Here is a 13,029-nt window from a genome sequence, read left to right as displayed (position 1 = left end):
AGATGATTGTTTTTGTTACTGTAGGTGTTTGGGAGCGGCTTTTCTTTGCAATTTGGGGTTTGGGAATTGATAAGGTCTTGTTCATTGCGGGAAAAATCTTTTTAAAAAGCATCTCAACGAATGAGGACTGAGAACCATAAGGCGAGCACCAAAATGATAGCAGAAATTGCTAGTAATTTTTACGTTGCCAATAAAAAATGGCAGATTTTTTTCAGATAAAGTATGGTATATTTGTTGGGAAAATAAGTCTCTTTGGACTTCATCGTTATGGTTCGAATAAAAAATTTAGGTTGGCATGGTCTAGAAGCCCAATTGGGTAATGGTGTAATGTGCAAGAGCTGAGTTGTTTCTGTTTCTGACTTTGAAGTATCATCAAAACATTGTTTGCCTTTTTCTATAAATCATAGACAACAGTACTCTTTAAGGGGTTCATTTCAGCAATGCTATGAACATTTAATTCTACCTTTTATCATGCTTGGAAGTTGAAGTTCACACGAAAATTCTGGTGATGGTCTGGTATTATGTTCTAGGAAAAATCTAGAAGGCACATCTTTATATTTGCCTGCTCTATCTTTGCAAGTTATATCCAATTTGCAGGTTTTCTTTTGGTTTTCCTGCTGTTGAATTTATGAATTGAAATCTGTCCGGATATCTTGAACGTATTTCAAGGCAAATCCCATCAGAATTTTTACTTACTGTCAAAGTTTGTTGCTTGTCAAATTCCATCAGCTTATTTATACTTACTGTCAAAGTTTGTTGCTCGTCACAGGTTTGATAGCAAGAGGTTTTGTAGAGATAGTAGAAGGAATGTTATCCGTGAATTCAAGAGCTGAACGAATTGAAACAAATGCGCAGAGAACCTCATTCCATTAGTTGGTTTTTTGTTGCTGATGAAGGCATTCCAGTATGAGGTCTAATCAATTTTAGAGTTCATATTTTTCATTGTTCATGTGCTGTGCCAAGTATGAAGTGGAAGCACATCTAAACTTTTTTCTCAATTTCATATTTGCATGCATTCTTATCAGGGACTTATATTAGGCTTTTTCTACTGTTCTAATTTTTAGATTCCACTGATTTTGGCTTTTTTTACTCGTAAATTAATGGATTATAAGTAAATTGTTACAATAACAAGAGGGCAAAGCATTCGAAGGTTCCTTGAACATGCTAAAGAAGAAGAGGTTGTCATGTTTTTGGGGCTTATTAACCATGTCTCTGTCTCCACCATGATTGTCCATAATTGCTACCTCGGATGCTACGATATTCTTAATGTCAAAAATTCTCTCCTTATGGATGTTGACGTTTTCTTTTCAGGATGAGGATTCCGTGGACAAGGACGGAAAGTGAACTGAGTGGCGAATGCTCTCGTCCTCAAAAATATGCGAAGAGTTCTGAACTTGCTGGGGAATTTCTTCTTGATGCTGCAACTATGATTTTTAAGTAGGCAAGTCTCTCCTTTAATCTGATATCATCTAACCAGGTGCTTTAGTCGACTGCCAAGCTGCTCTTAGAGTGGCTCCATGTTGATCCTTTTGACTTTCAAATTATTTTAAGTTGTAGAAAGTATCAAAAAAATACTTATGTTGCTTTATTGAGTGCCTCTTACACAATAGAGAGGTTTATAGTATACTAGATAAGAAGACCAGAAATTGCTTGGAATCGTAGCTACTTCCTTCCTGACAATATCATTTTTGCAAGTACGAACTAAAGTGGTAAAATTAAATTCAATCATGTACCTATGACTCTTTAAGAAGAGGTTGGCTGTTCTATTGAAACTGTTTCCTCCAGGAAATCCACTTGCATCAGGTTCGAGGAGAGTAAGGATTGCATTGTGTATAAGTCTATAGAATTTTAGACTTTACTCTGCTTAAGCAGTTAATAACTTGGGAAAAACCCTATCTTTGGTTTTCTTTGGGATTTCTAAAGATTGAAAGACCTAAAACGATGTAATGTAGCAGCTTAATCTCTTTTAATATCCTATGCTGGTCTTTGCAAGTCTGGTTCTTCATTCTTTCTGTGATGGGAATTTGCTTTGATATCTTTTACTATTTAAATGAAGTTGCCTTGGAAAGTTGAAATTTATTGAGGTCTCCTTTTCTTGGACTGAGACCTTTAGACAATTGGATTGCATTTTTTTGGTCATTGTGGTGCTTGCAAGTGTTTTGACACTGAAAATATTTGCAAAGGTTGAAAAAGCTTTTAGAGAAGGAACTGCAAGGCAAATTGCACATAGCGTATTTGTGTGTGTTGCGTTGAAGTTGCTGGAGGAACGCATTCACGTTGCCTGCAAGGAGATTATTACTTTAGAAAAGCAAATATTAGAAAGAATGCTGCAAAATCAATGGTGCCTCCAAGACTGCTGAGAAGTTAATTGCTCCAATAACAGGATATATGACCGATACGACTCATCTGCTTGAAGCTGTAACCAACACATAGATTACAGAGAAAGTTGTACCCAAACAGGACCAGAGGAATCAGGGACAACAAACGTATGAATAAGTTGGGATCGGAATCAGATATCTCCAAGACATACTATGGAAACAGATATAATGAATATGTGCATGAAAATTGTGCAAGACCCGAAAGCAAAATGGCTGTACGTAATAATCTCTGCAGCAATGATTCATCTGTTACTCAGAGAAGTGTAGGAACCAATGGATCCACAAAGCAGCTATAACTTTGAAGAAATGTTTCTCACAATCAGAGTCAAAGCTGCAATAAGAAGGGATTGTGAGGAACATTTGTTCAATTTTGGCAGCCATTTCGTTGAGGGTGATAGGGGCTTCAATAAGAAGGATGATATTGAAGAGTACAACCCATTTGCAAACCGGTTCGAGTTTCCCTTTTCTGATATAGTTAGATAGAGAAGGTAACTGCCTGCCTGAGATTTCATTTTCTATTCTCTGCTGAATGATGGATATTTGAGTACTTTTAAATTTGGTAACTAATTTTTACCATGTTATCATGAAATCCTTTTCATGGTTTGATTTGCTTTGAGTACTTTTAAATTTATCTGTGATATAGGCAGAGGCGGATGGAACATTATGGTTAGGGGTTCAATTTGAACCCCAAACTTTCGATGCGGAGTATAAATTTATATACAAAAATTTACTACAATTATAATAATCTATATATAATATAAAGCTAGGCATAGACAATCCTATGTGGCACCTCTCTATGGCCTCCATTGACATTTATCTTTTTTCTCTTTTTTTTAGATTTTTATGTTCTACTAACTAATGAATTAAAAAAATGGCTTCCAAGTAAATGTAGCAATAAACCCATATATATATATATATATATATATATATATATATATATATATATATATATATAATAAAGCTAGGAATAGCTAATTCTATGTGGCATCTCTCTATGGCCACCAAATGTATTTATCTTTTATCTCATCTTTTTTATATTTTTCCCTTCATTTTTCCTTTAACTACATTTAAAGACCCATATATAAAGACAATAAAGAATAAAGAATTGTAGTAATAAATTAAAAAAAAAAACAATGAAGAGGCATAGCATAGCAACGTTACTTAAGAAATGAACAAATTGTAAAGACAATAAATATATGTATTAACTGATAACTAACGGTGAATTCATCTTGCAACACAAGAATACTAATCATCTTTTTTTTCTCTTTTATTTTGGCTTTTTTCTCCTCCATTTTATTAGTTTAGCTAATACTGAAAAGCCTAAAAATCTCTATTAATTAGTGCTCTAAACGTTATGATTCTTGTACCCTTCTCTTAAACTAATTTTTATTTAATGTGTATTAATATATTTGAGGGGAGGTTAAAAGACAAGAATGAACCTAAGCCTTATGTTGGCTATATCTTCCATCTATTTTAGCTTCAACGGTCGTTACCTATGAAAGAAGTCTTCAACATTGCATTTGGGAATTCTTCCGAAAGAGGTAAACTGCTTTTTAGCTTTTAATTTTACTTTGCATGGTCACAGCTTATCTTGTGAAATTTATGTGTGAGTGAATATTTAATATCTTGCTATCATTTATTTGTATGTGTCATCTTCCAAGCATATTCAAATGGATCAATTTCTTTACAGGTAAAGATATATGCAAATGTTTTCACTGAGAAGTGTACTCTTTTGAACTCAATAATTACTTCTTACCCATTATTTATCGAAATGCCATCTGCATAATGGAGCCTGGACACTCAACGAATCAATTTCTTTACAGGTAAAGATATATGCTAATGTTTTGATTGAAAAGTTTACCCTTTTGAATTCAAGAACTACTTCTTACTCAGTATTTGTTGAATTTTGATAATCCGTCCTATGCCATTTGCATCGAAAAGCCTAGACACTCGGTGATATTCATCTCAACATTAAATATATTTCTTTCAAGATAGCTATATTCACTCTCTGAATTCATGAATTTTTAAATCTGGTTAGGCATATCTCTACCTATGCTCTATAGTCTTGTGACATATATTGATGCTTTTGTTGTTGTTGTTTTTTTTTTTTTAATGATTTTCAAATATTAAAAACTAGCTGCCACCTTCAACATGGGGATATGCATAATAATTAAAATGACCAAAAACATATGGTAAAACAAAAATTGAGAAAGAAGGAAATGGCTACCGAATCATGCTCCATATCAATTTTAGGATTTTAATCAAATTTGTTAAATTAAAATATTTAATGATAAAAAAATTAAAATAATATATTTATAATATTTTATTAGTTCTTTTTTACTCCTAATAATATTGTTCTCCAATTAAGATTGTTTGTTTTTTCCTGTTCCTTACTATATTGGTACTTTTCGTATTATCTAATTAAACTATAATTAATGTGTAATAATATCTATGCTTACTCATATCCTATAATATGTTATGCATTATTTTAATATATTATTCTATATTTTATGTTGAGATTTGAGAACCTTATACTCTTATTACTTTATCTTTATTATTAGGAAGTGAAAGCAAGTAAGAAAGGAAAAAGGGAAAAAGAAAAAAGAAAAAAGTTAAAGATAAAAGGGTTAAAAGGGGGGAAGGAGAAGGTTACATATATAGAAATCTTGAAATTTTGTCTTTATATTCCTTTAAGAAAAATGAAATATTAATTTAGTCACATAGATTATACAAATATTTATTAAAACACCGTCTTTACACCCCATTAAGAAAGATGAAAATATTGTTTCACTCACGGAGATTGTACAAGTATTTATTGAAGACAAAAAAAAAAAAAAAACTCTCACGTAATGAAAAATCATAGTAAATATATAAACTAAGAGTTAACAATATAATTGGTTAAAATTTGAAATATTTGAATTTAAAAAATAATAAATTTACAAAATTAATATTCGGATGTCTAATCTGCGCAAAGCGCGAATAGATTCACTAGTAGTAGATATGAACCCATAACTTTAGAAATAAAATGGTTCAATGATAAAAAATTTAAAAGGTTGAACCCCTAGAGTTTAAATCGTATATCCACCTCTGGATGTAGGGAGAGCAAAATGCTGAGAGGATGCCATATATTTCAAGTTTTCTTGATGCAATGAGTATTTGTATTTACATATTATTGTGGTGTTTGGTTTGCAAGATTACTACTATATATAAGGGAGAATCCCCATTTTTTGTAGTCCTCACCTGAATTTTTTGTCCCTTTTTACCCTTACTTGAAATTTTTATGACTTTATAAATTTTCACACATTTTAGTAAATTTTAAAAACTTTTAGGGCTTTTTTTATGTCACTAAAAAAGCTGATGTCATGAAAAATGTTAAAGTGGCCCCTTTTTATGTGAAAATATTATTAAACTTTTTTCAATATATCATTGGTCAATACTTTTAAAATTTATCAAAAATGTAACTAATAGCCCTTCAATCGAAAAATGAAATCCGAAGTATGGTGGTTAATTAATCAAATTTTACATGCGCACACTTTTAACATAAAATTATCTAATAAATTACTATATTAAAAGAGAAACTATATTATTTACTTTTTTTACTATTAAAATATTTTGTAAAAGACCGGATAATATATTTTATATAATTTAGGAGTAAGAATGTTTTTCATGTTAAAATTAACTATTTTTTCCTAAATTATATAACATATTAATTATCCGGAATTTTGCAAAATAATTTTGGTTAAAAATAAGTTAGCCAATATGAGTTCAATTCAAATAACTCAAATGAAATTAATTTAACATATGAAAAGCTCAATTTGGATCATCGGGGACTTAATCTCAAAAAATTAAATTAGAAGAGCTTTCAATTATTGATTTTTTTCCTAAAAAAATCTAATATATAAACTAAGAAATTTTTTTTCCGTTAACATGCATTTGTATACTGTAAAAATCGGGTCAATGTATGGCTGGTGAGACCGGGGCCAAGGGCAAGTCCAAATGTGTGCGAGCATGTTCGGTCTTTTCTTCAGACCGGGGGATTGCACCGGATGCAGCTGACCTAAGATAAGAGAAGTATGTCCGTTGGTCCGGTCACTCTGATCCAAACTCAACGTGGCCGTTGGTCCGGTCACTCCGATCTAAACTCAACGTGGCCGTTGGTCCGGTCACTCCGATCTAAACCCAACGTGGCTGTTGGTCCATACTCTGATCCAAACTCAACGTGGCCATTGGTCCGGTTAACTAGTTGCGATGCTGCCACGCGTCAAGAAACCGTTCTGCCATTTTGTACTGACGACCATACGGGTGTCGGACCGTACGGTCCTACCTTATCTTTTTTAGGGTTTCTTTATTCTAAAGGGCTTTGTATTGTATTCAAGGTCCATGAGGCAAACCTATAAATAGAGGACATTTTCCCACTTTTAAGGGTTAGCTTTTCAGATCTAGAACATTGTAATAGAAAAATATATTGAAGCTTTCTCTCTCTCTCTCTCTGATTTTAGCCCGAATTTGTAGTGTTCTTTAGCTTTATTCATCCATTCAACATAATACATTGCCTAATATATATATTTAGCTCAAATCACCAACTCAATATACTTATTCGCGGCATTAGCATATATATATATATATATATATATATATATTATAACAAACAAATCCATACACATTTCATACCAACCAAAAAATAAATAAAAATATATATATATATATATTATAACAAACAAATCCATACACATTTCATACCAACCAAAAATAGATTAAAATTCATCCATATATCCTATACCTCACTTACAAATTCAATCGTTATCGAAATTCGAGGTAAACAGTTTGGCGCCTACCGTGGGGCTAGGATAATAGTGGTTTTTTAATCTTTGCTTCTACCTCCTTTTACCCGTTTGATTAAGGAATCTTCTGCTAATTTCTGCAAAAAACGGATCAAATGGCAAGCAGCGGCCAGTCTAGTCATGTCAACAACAACGAAATTGTGGCTGAAAACGAGAACAGTGGGTTACGAAACCTACCAGCAGATCCGATCGACCCAAACTCTGTTGATTCGAGGGAAGGCCTCAACCGGCAGAACACCGTGAACCAGGAGAATGCCACCTTACCGACCACTGATCCCTTGAATACTCATAACTCAATTACTTTATCTCGGGCTCAAGGCCGGAAAGCACCGGATACTCCGGATGAGATTAACTTACATTTAATTTTTGAAATGTTGCAGGAACAGGGAACCGCCATAGCCGAACAGGGAATTGCAATAGCTCAGCTACAGAGCAAAAATGATAAGGCAGTTCCGGAAAGGTCAAAAGGGGTCACTGAACTAAGGAGGGATGAAACACGGATTGTCGAGAGTAATGGATCGGGAGCCGGTTCATCCATCGAAGTTTTGAAGATGCTCGAGACCTTAGCAAAACGGGTAGATTTAACGGAGAAGAGGGTGGAAACGTATAACTCTCGGGTGGATTAGATCCCGGGGGCTCCGCCGATTCTAAAAGGGCCGGATTCAAAGAGGTACATTCAAAGGCCTTTCCCTCCAAGTGCGACTCCGAAGTTGATCCCGAAGAGGTTCAAGATGCCTGATATCCAGAAATACGACGGTACAACGGACCCACAAGAGCACGTGACTTCGTACACCTGTGCCATAAAAGGCAATGATGTCGAAAAGGAAGAAACTAAGTCCGTTTTGTTGAAACAATTTGGGGAAACACTATCGAAAGGGGCGTTGACCTAGTATGATCATCTGCCCGAGCATTCAACCACTTCCTTCGAAATGCTCGCAGATACGTTCATAAAAGTCCCATGCTGGAGCTAAAGAGATACAGGCATGGAAGGCGGACATCTTCCGCATAGCCCAAAGGGATGATGAGTTGTTACGAGAATTTGTGAACCGTTTCCAAAGGGAACGGATGGAACTTCCTCCGGTTCCGGAGGAATGGGCTGCACAAGCTGTCACCAAAGGGCTTAATCCGCGAAGCTCGACGGCCTCATTCAAACTGAAAGCAAACTTGATGGAATATGAGGCTGTAACTTGGGCAGATGTTCATAACAGATACGAATCAAAGATCCAGGTAGAGGATGACCAACTTGAGCTTCCCCCGGGACCCATAAATATGAGCAAAAGCTCTGAGTGGTCGAGGAAAAATTACGAACCGAAGATGTGACCATCGAGGGAAAGGTATCGGCCATACTCTCATTCAGAAAAACCGAGCTTCAGGTCGAAAAAATCAAGGGTTGGCCCCAGTCACTTCTCTGGTCGGGGTGATAAACGGGCCGAGCGCCGGTTAAACAGTCGAGGCCTATCATTTAGAAGTGATTCTGGGAGTTCGGCTAGCAACAAAGACTTACCGAGGATATCGGAGTACAACTTCAACGTCAACACCTTGGATCTCGTCTCGGCCATAGACCGTATCACGGAAGCAAGATGGCCGAGGCCAATGAGGTCAGACCCGGGTCCGCGGGACCAGAGCGTGGTGTGTGAATATCATGAAACCCATGGGCACAGAACTGAGGACTGTCGCCAACTAAGGTAGGAGGTGGCTCGCTTATTGAAGAAGGGCCACCTTCGAGAATTCCTGAGTGAACGAGCTAAAACCCACTACAAGGAAAGGGAATCTCACAAACGAACCGAGCCGGTGGAACCTCAACATGTAATCAATATGATAATTAGGGGAACAAATACTCCTCGAGGGCTGGTGATGAAACGAACAAAGGTTTCTGTTGTGCGTGAGAAGCGCAACCGGGATTATGTACCCGAGGGTTCCATCTCCTTCAGCAACGAGGATGCAGAAGGCATCATTCAACCGCACAACGATGCATTGGTAATTTCTATTCTTATTTTCAAATCACAAGTTAAACGTATTTTGATTGACCCAGGTAGCTCGGCCAACATCATTCGGTGGAGAGTGGTAGAACAGCTAAGGCTCCTCGACCAGATTTTGCCAGTAGCTCGAGTACTTAGTGGGTTCAATATGGCAAGTGAAATCACGAAGGGAGAGATTTCTTTGCCGGTCAACATCGACAGCACCATACAATAGACGATATTCTATGTCATCGAGGGAGATATGAAGTATAATGTTTTGCTCGGCAGACCGTGGATTCATAGCATGAGAGCAATACCATCAACACTACATCAGTTGCTGAAGTTCCCAACCCAGGAGGGGATAAAAACCATCTGAGGTGAACAGCCCACTGCAAGGGAGATGTTCGCGGTCGAGGAAGCGCCATTTTTTTCAAAAAATTCGGATCGAAGAGATGATGAATCAATCGGAGGCAAGGACGCCAAATAGCAACTAAAGGCTACGGGTTCGAAAGCGGAGCAGAAGGGGCCAGACCCGATGGGTGAAGAGGACGATTTTAGCGTACCCAGATTGTTCATATTACCGGATAACTCGGATGCAACCAAATCTACCGTGGAGGAGCTGAAACAAGTCATCTTATTCGAACATCTACCGAATAGAAAGGTATACCTGGGCACGGGGTTAACCTCGGAGCACAAGAACAAGTTAATTAAATTTCTTCAAGCTAATGCCGATTGTTTTGAATGGTCCCATATAGACATGACTGGCGTGCCACCGGAAGTCACGACTCATAGGCTCAGCCTCTATAGGAGATTTCCCCTGGTGAAGTAGAAAATGAGGCCAATGGCTGAGCCGAAACATGCCTTCATAAAAGATGAGGTAACAAAGCTTTTAAAAATAGGCTCTATCCGGGACGTAAAATACCCGGATTGGCTAGCTAATGTAGTGGTGGTGCCAAACAAAGGTAATAAGTTTAGAATGTGTGTTGACTATAAGGATTTCAAAAAAAGCATGCCTGAAGGATTCATTTCCGATGCCTCACATCGATTGAATGATCGATGCAATGACTGGGCATGAGATGTTAAGTTTTCTCGATGCTTACTCTGGGTACAGCCAAATCCGGATGCACCTGGAGGATCAAGAGAAAACATCCTTTATTACCCGATACGAGACTTACTGTTATAATTCCATGCCTTTCAGGTTAAAAAATGCCGGAGCAACTTACCAGCGCCTAGTTAATGGAATGTTCGAAGAACAGATAGGGAAAACAATGAAAGTTTATATTGATGACATGGTAGTCAAGTCCCTGGAAACAGAGGACCATTTAAAACATTTGCAGGAAACCTTTGATGTACTTCGCAAATACAACATGAAGCTTAACCCAGAAAAATGTGCCTTCGGTGTCCGATCAGGAAATTTTTTGGGTTTCATGGCGTCGAACCAAGGAATTGAAATTAATCCGGACAAGATCAAAGCTATCGAGGATATCAAGGTGGTGAACAACGTCAAGGGAGTGCAGAGGCTCACCGGAAGGATAACAGCACTGAGTCGTTTCATTTCGAGGTCTTCGGATAAAAGTCACCATTTCTTCTCATTACTGAGAAAGAAGAATAACTTCGACTGGACACCGGAATGCCAAAAATCTTTGCAGGAATTAAAAAGATACTTATCGAGTCCACCTCTGATGCACAAACCGAAGGCAGATGAGCAGTTGTTTCTGTACCTTGCCGTATCCGAGGTAGCGGTAAGCGGTGTTTTGGTCCGAGAAGAAGCAGGTGCGCAATTTCCAATATATTATGTGATAGGACTTTAGGGGATGTAGAGACTTGTTATACACACCTCGAAAAGTTGGCCTTGGCATTGGTAAGTACTTCAAGAAAGCTGAAACCTTACTTTCAATGCCATCCGATATGTGTAGTAACTACTTACCCGCTAAAAAATGTCATGCATAAACCAGAATTATCAGGTAGACTGACCAAATGGGCCGTAGAAATTAACGGCTATGATATCGAATATAAGCTTAGGACAGCTATTAAGTCTCAAATCTTGGCCGATTTTGTGGCATATTTTACCCCCGCCATGATTCCCGAGGTCGAGAAAGAACTTTTGCTGACCTCGGGAATGGCTTCGGGTATCTGGTCTCTACACACGGACGGAGCCTCGACCTAAAAGGCTTCGAGTTTGGCAGTGTCCTAAAACCCCCCGCCGATGATACCATCAGGCAGTCGATTAGAACTGTTAAATTAACTAACAATGAAGCCGAGTATGAGGCTATGATTTTAGGTTTGGAATTGGCTCGGAGTCTAGGGGGCCGAAGTAATCGAAGCAAAATGCGACTCTCTCTTGGTTATTAACCAAGTAAAAGGCCTCTTCGAGGTTAAGGATGAACGTATGCAAAGATATTTGGAGAAAACTCAGGTGATACTACACCGGTTTAAAGAGTGGACTATGCAGCATATACCCAGGGAACAGAATAATGAAGTACGCATTGGCCAATTTGGCCTCTTCAGTCGAAGCGGAGGAAATCAACCCCGGTACCATTTGCAGTTGATGAATTCAGCGGTGGAAAACGGGCATGCCGAGATAAACACAATGGGGCTAACTTGGGATTGGCACAACAGATATATCGACTACTTGCAAGATGGAAAGCTCCCGAGCGACCCAAAAGAATCACGGTCACTTGATGTGCCGCGGATTTGTGGTACATTCGACGCCTTTTTACTATGAATCTTGGTTATTTTCAAGTAAGTCTGGTTCTCTTTAATATATTTTGTTGTGTTTTAGGTAAATAATGGCCCAAAATCAAAAAGCAAAGAACAAAGGAAAAATTGGCCAGAAATGAAGAATCGGCGTTTCGTCGATCAGCCGACGAACCGTCCTTTAAAGCGTCGATAATCTCGATTTTCCAGTGATGACAAAGTTGAAGACGACAAAGGAAGGAGGCATCAACGAAGCGTCGAGCTGATCGACGCTTTGTCGTTTATGTCGTCAAGTAGGATTTCTTAACAAGAAGAGAGAAAGACGGAATACTCGACGAAGCGTCGAACTGGTCGACGACACCGTCGAATGGAACACATTGCTGACGGCACAAAAGATAGAGAAATCGACGGATCGTCAAACGATCGACGGTCCGTCGATCTTGCTATCGGGGGCAATTTTGTCAGTAGCTGTTGTGCGTTTTTTGGAGCCTATTTAAAGAACATTTTAGGTTTTTTTGGCAGCACATTTTAATTGTAACCACGTGAACAAATTTCCATTGGTGGGTGAGCATTGAATACTATCTTTTTGGAGCTTAGTGAAGACAACAAGATTCCATTTTCCATCATCTTTATTACACTTTGTAAGCTTTATGTCTCATTTATTGCTTACTACTTTTGAGACCACAATGGGTGAGTAGTTTCTTTAATCAAAGTTGTGGACCCAAATGATGGGTGCTATGTAATGGGTGTCTAACATTGTATATATATATAATGGGTGGTGATGTGTTTTATTATTTCTCGTATTCATTGTTCATTAGTGGTTGCAAACACTTGTTCATGCACAAACCCTAGTTTATTTGGAAAGATGAACTAGGGTGTAATTTGAAATAATATAACAAGGACTCGGGGCGCTAACCCTCGTTTAATGAACTCGCTTAGGGATAAGATGAGTTCTACTTGACATATTTAATCAATCTTATTTACAACTTTTCTGCATTTGGGAAAATCATGAAAAGAAATACTCTCTAACTATTGGAAAATATTAGAAAGTGCATTAGAGATTAAGTGCATACATAATCCCAACCCATTAGAAATATATCATATTGACACCCATAACATAACATCTAATCATCGCGGGGACACAACTTTGGTTCT

The sequence above is a fragment of the Lycium barbarum genome, chromosome 2 (genome assembly GCF_019175385.1).
Source record: "Lycium barbarum isolate Lr01 chromosome 2, ASM1917538v2, whole genome shotgun sequence".
Taxonomy (NCBI): Eukaryota; Viridiplantae; Streptophyta; class Magnoliopsida; order Solanales; family Solanaceae; genus Lycium; species Lycium barbarum.
The sequence above is the reverse complement of the archived record's forward strand: the minus strand, read 5'-3'. Positions refer to the sequence as shown.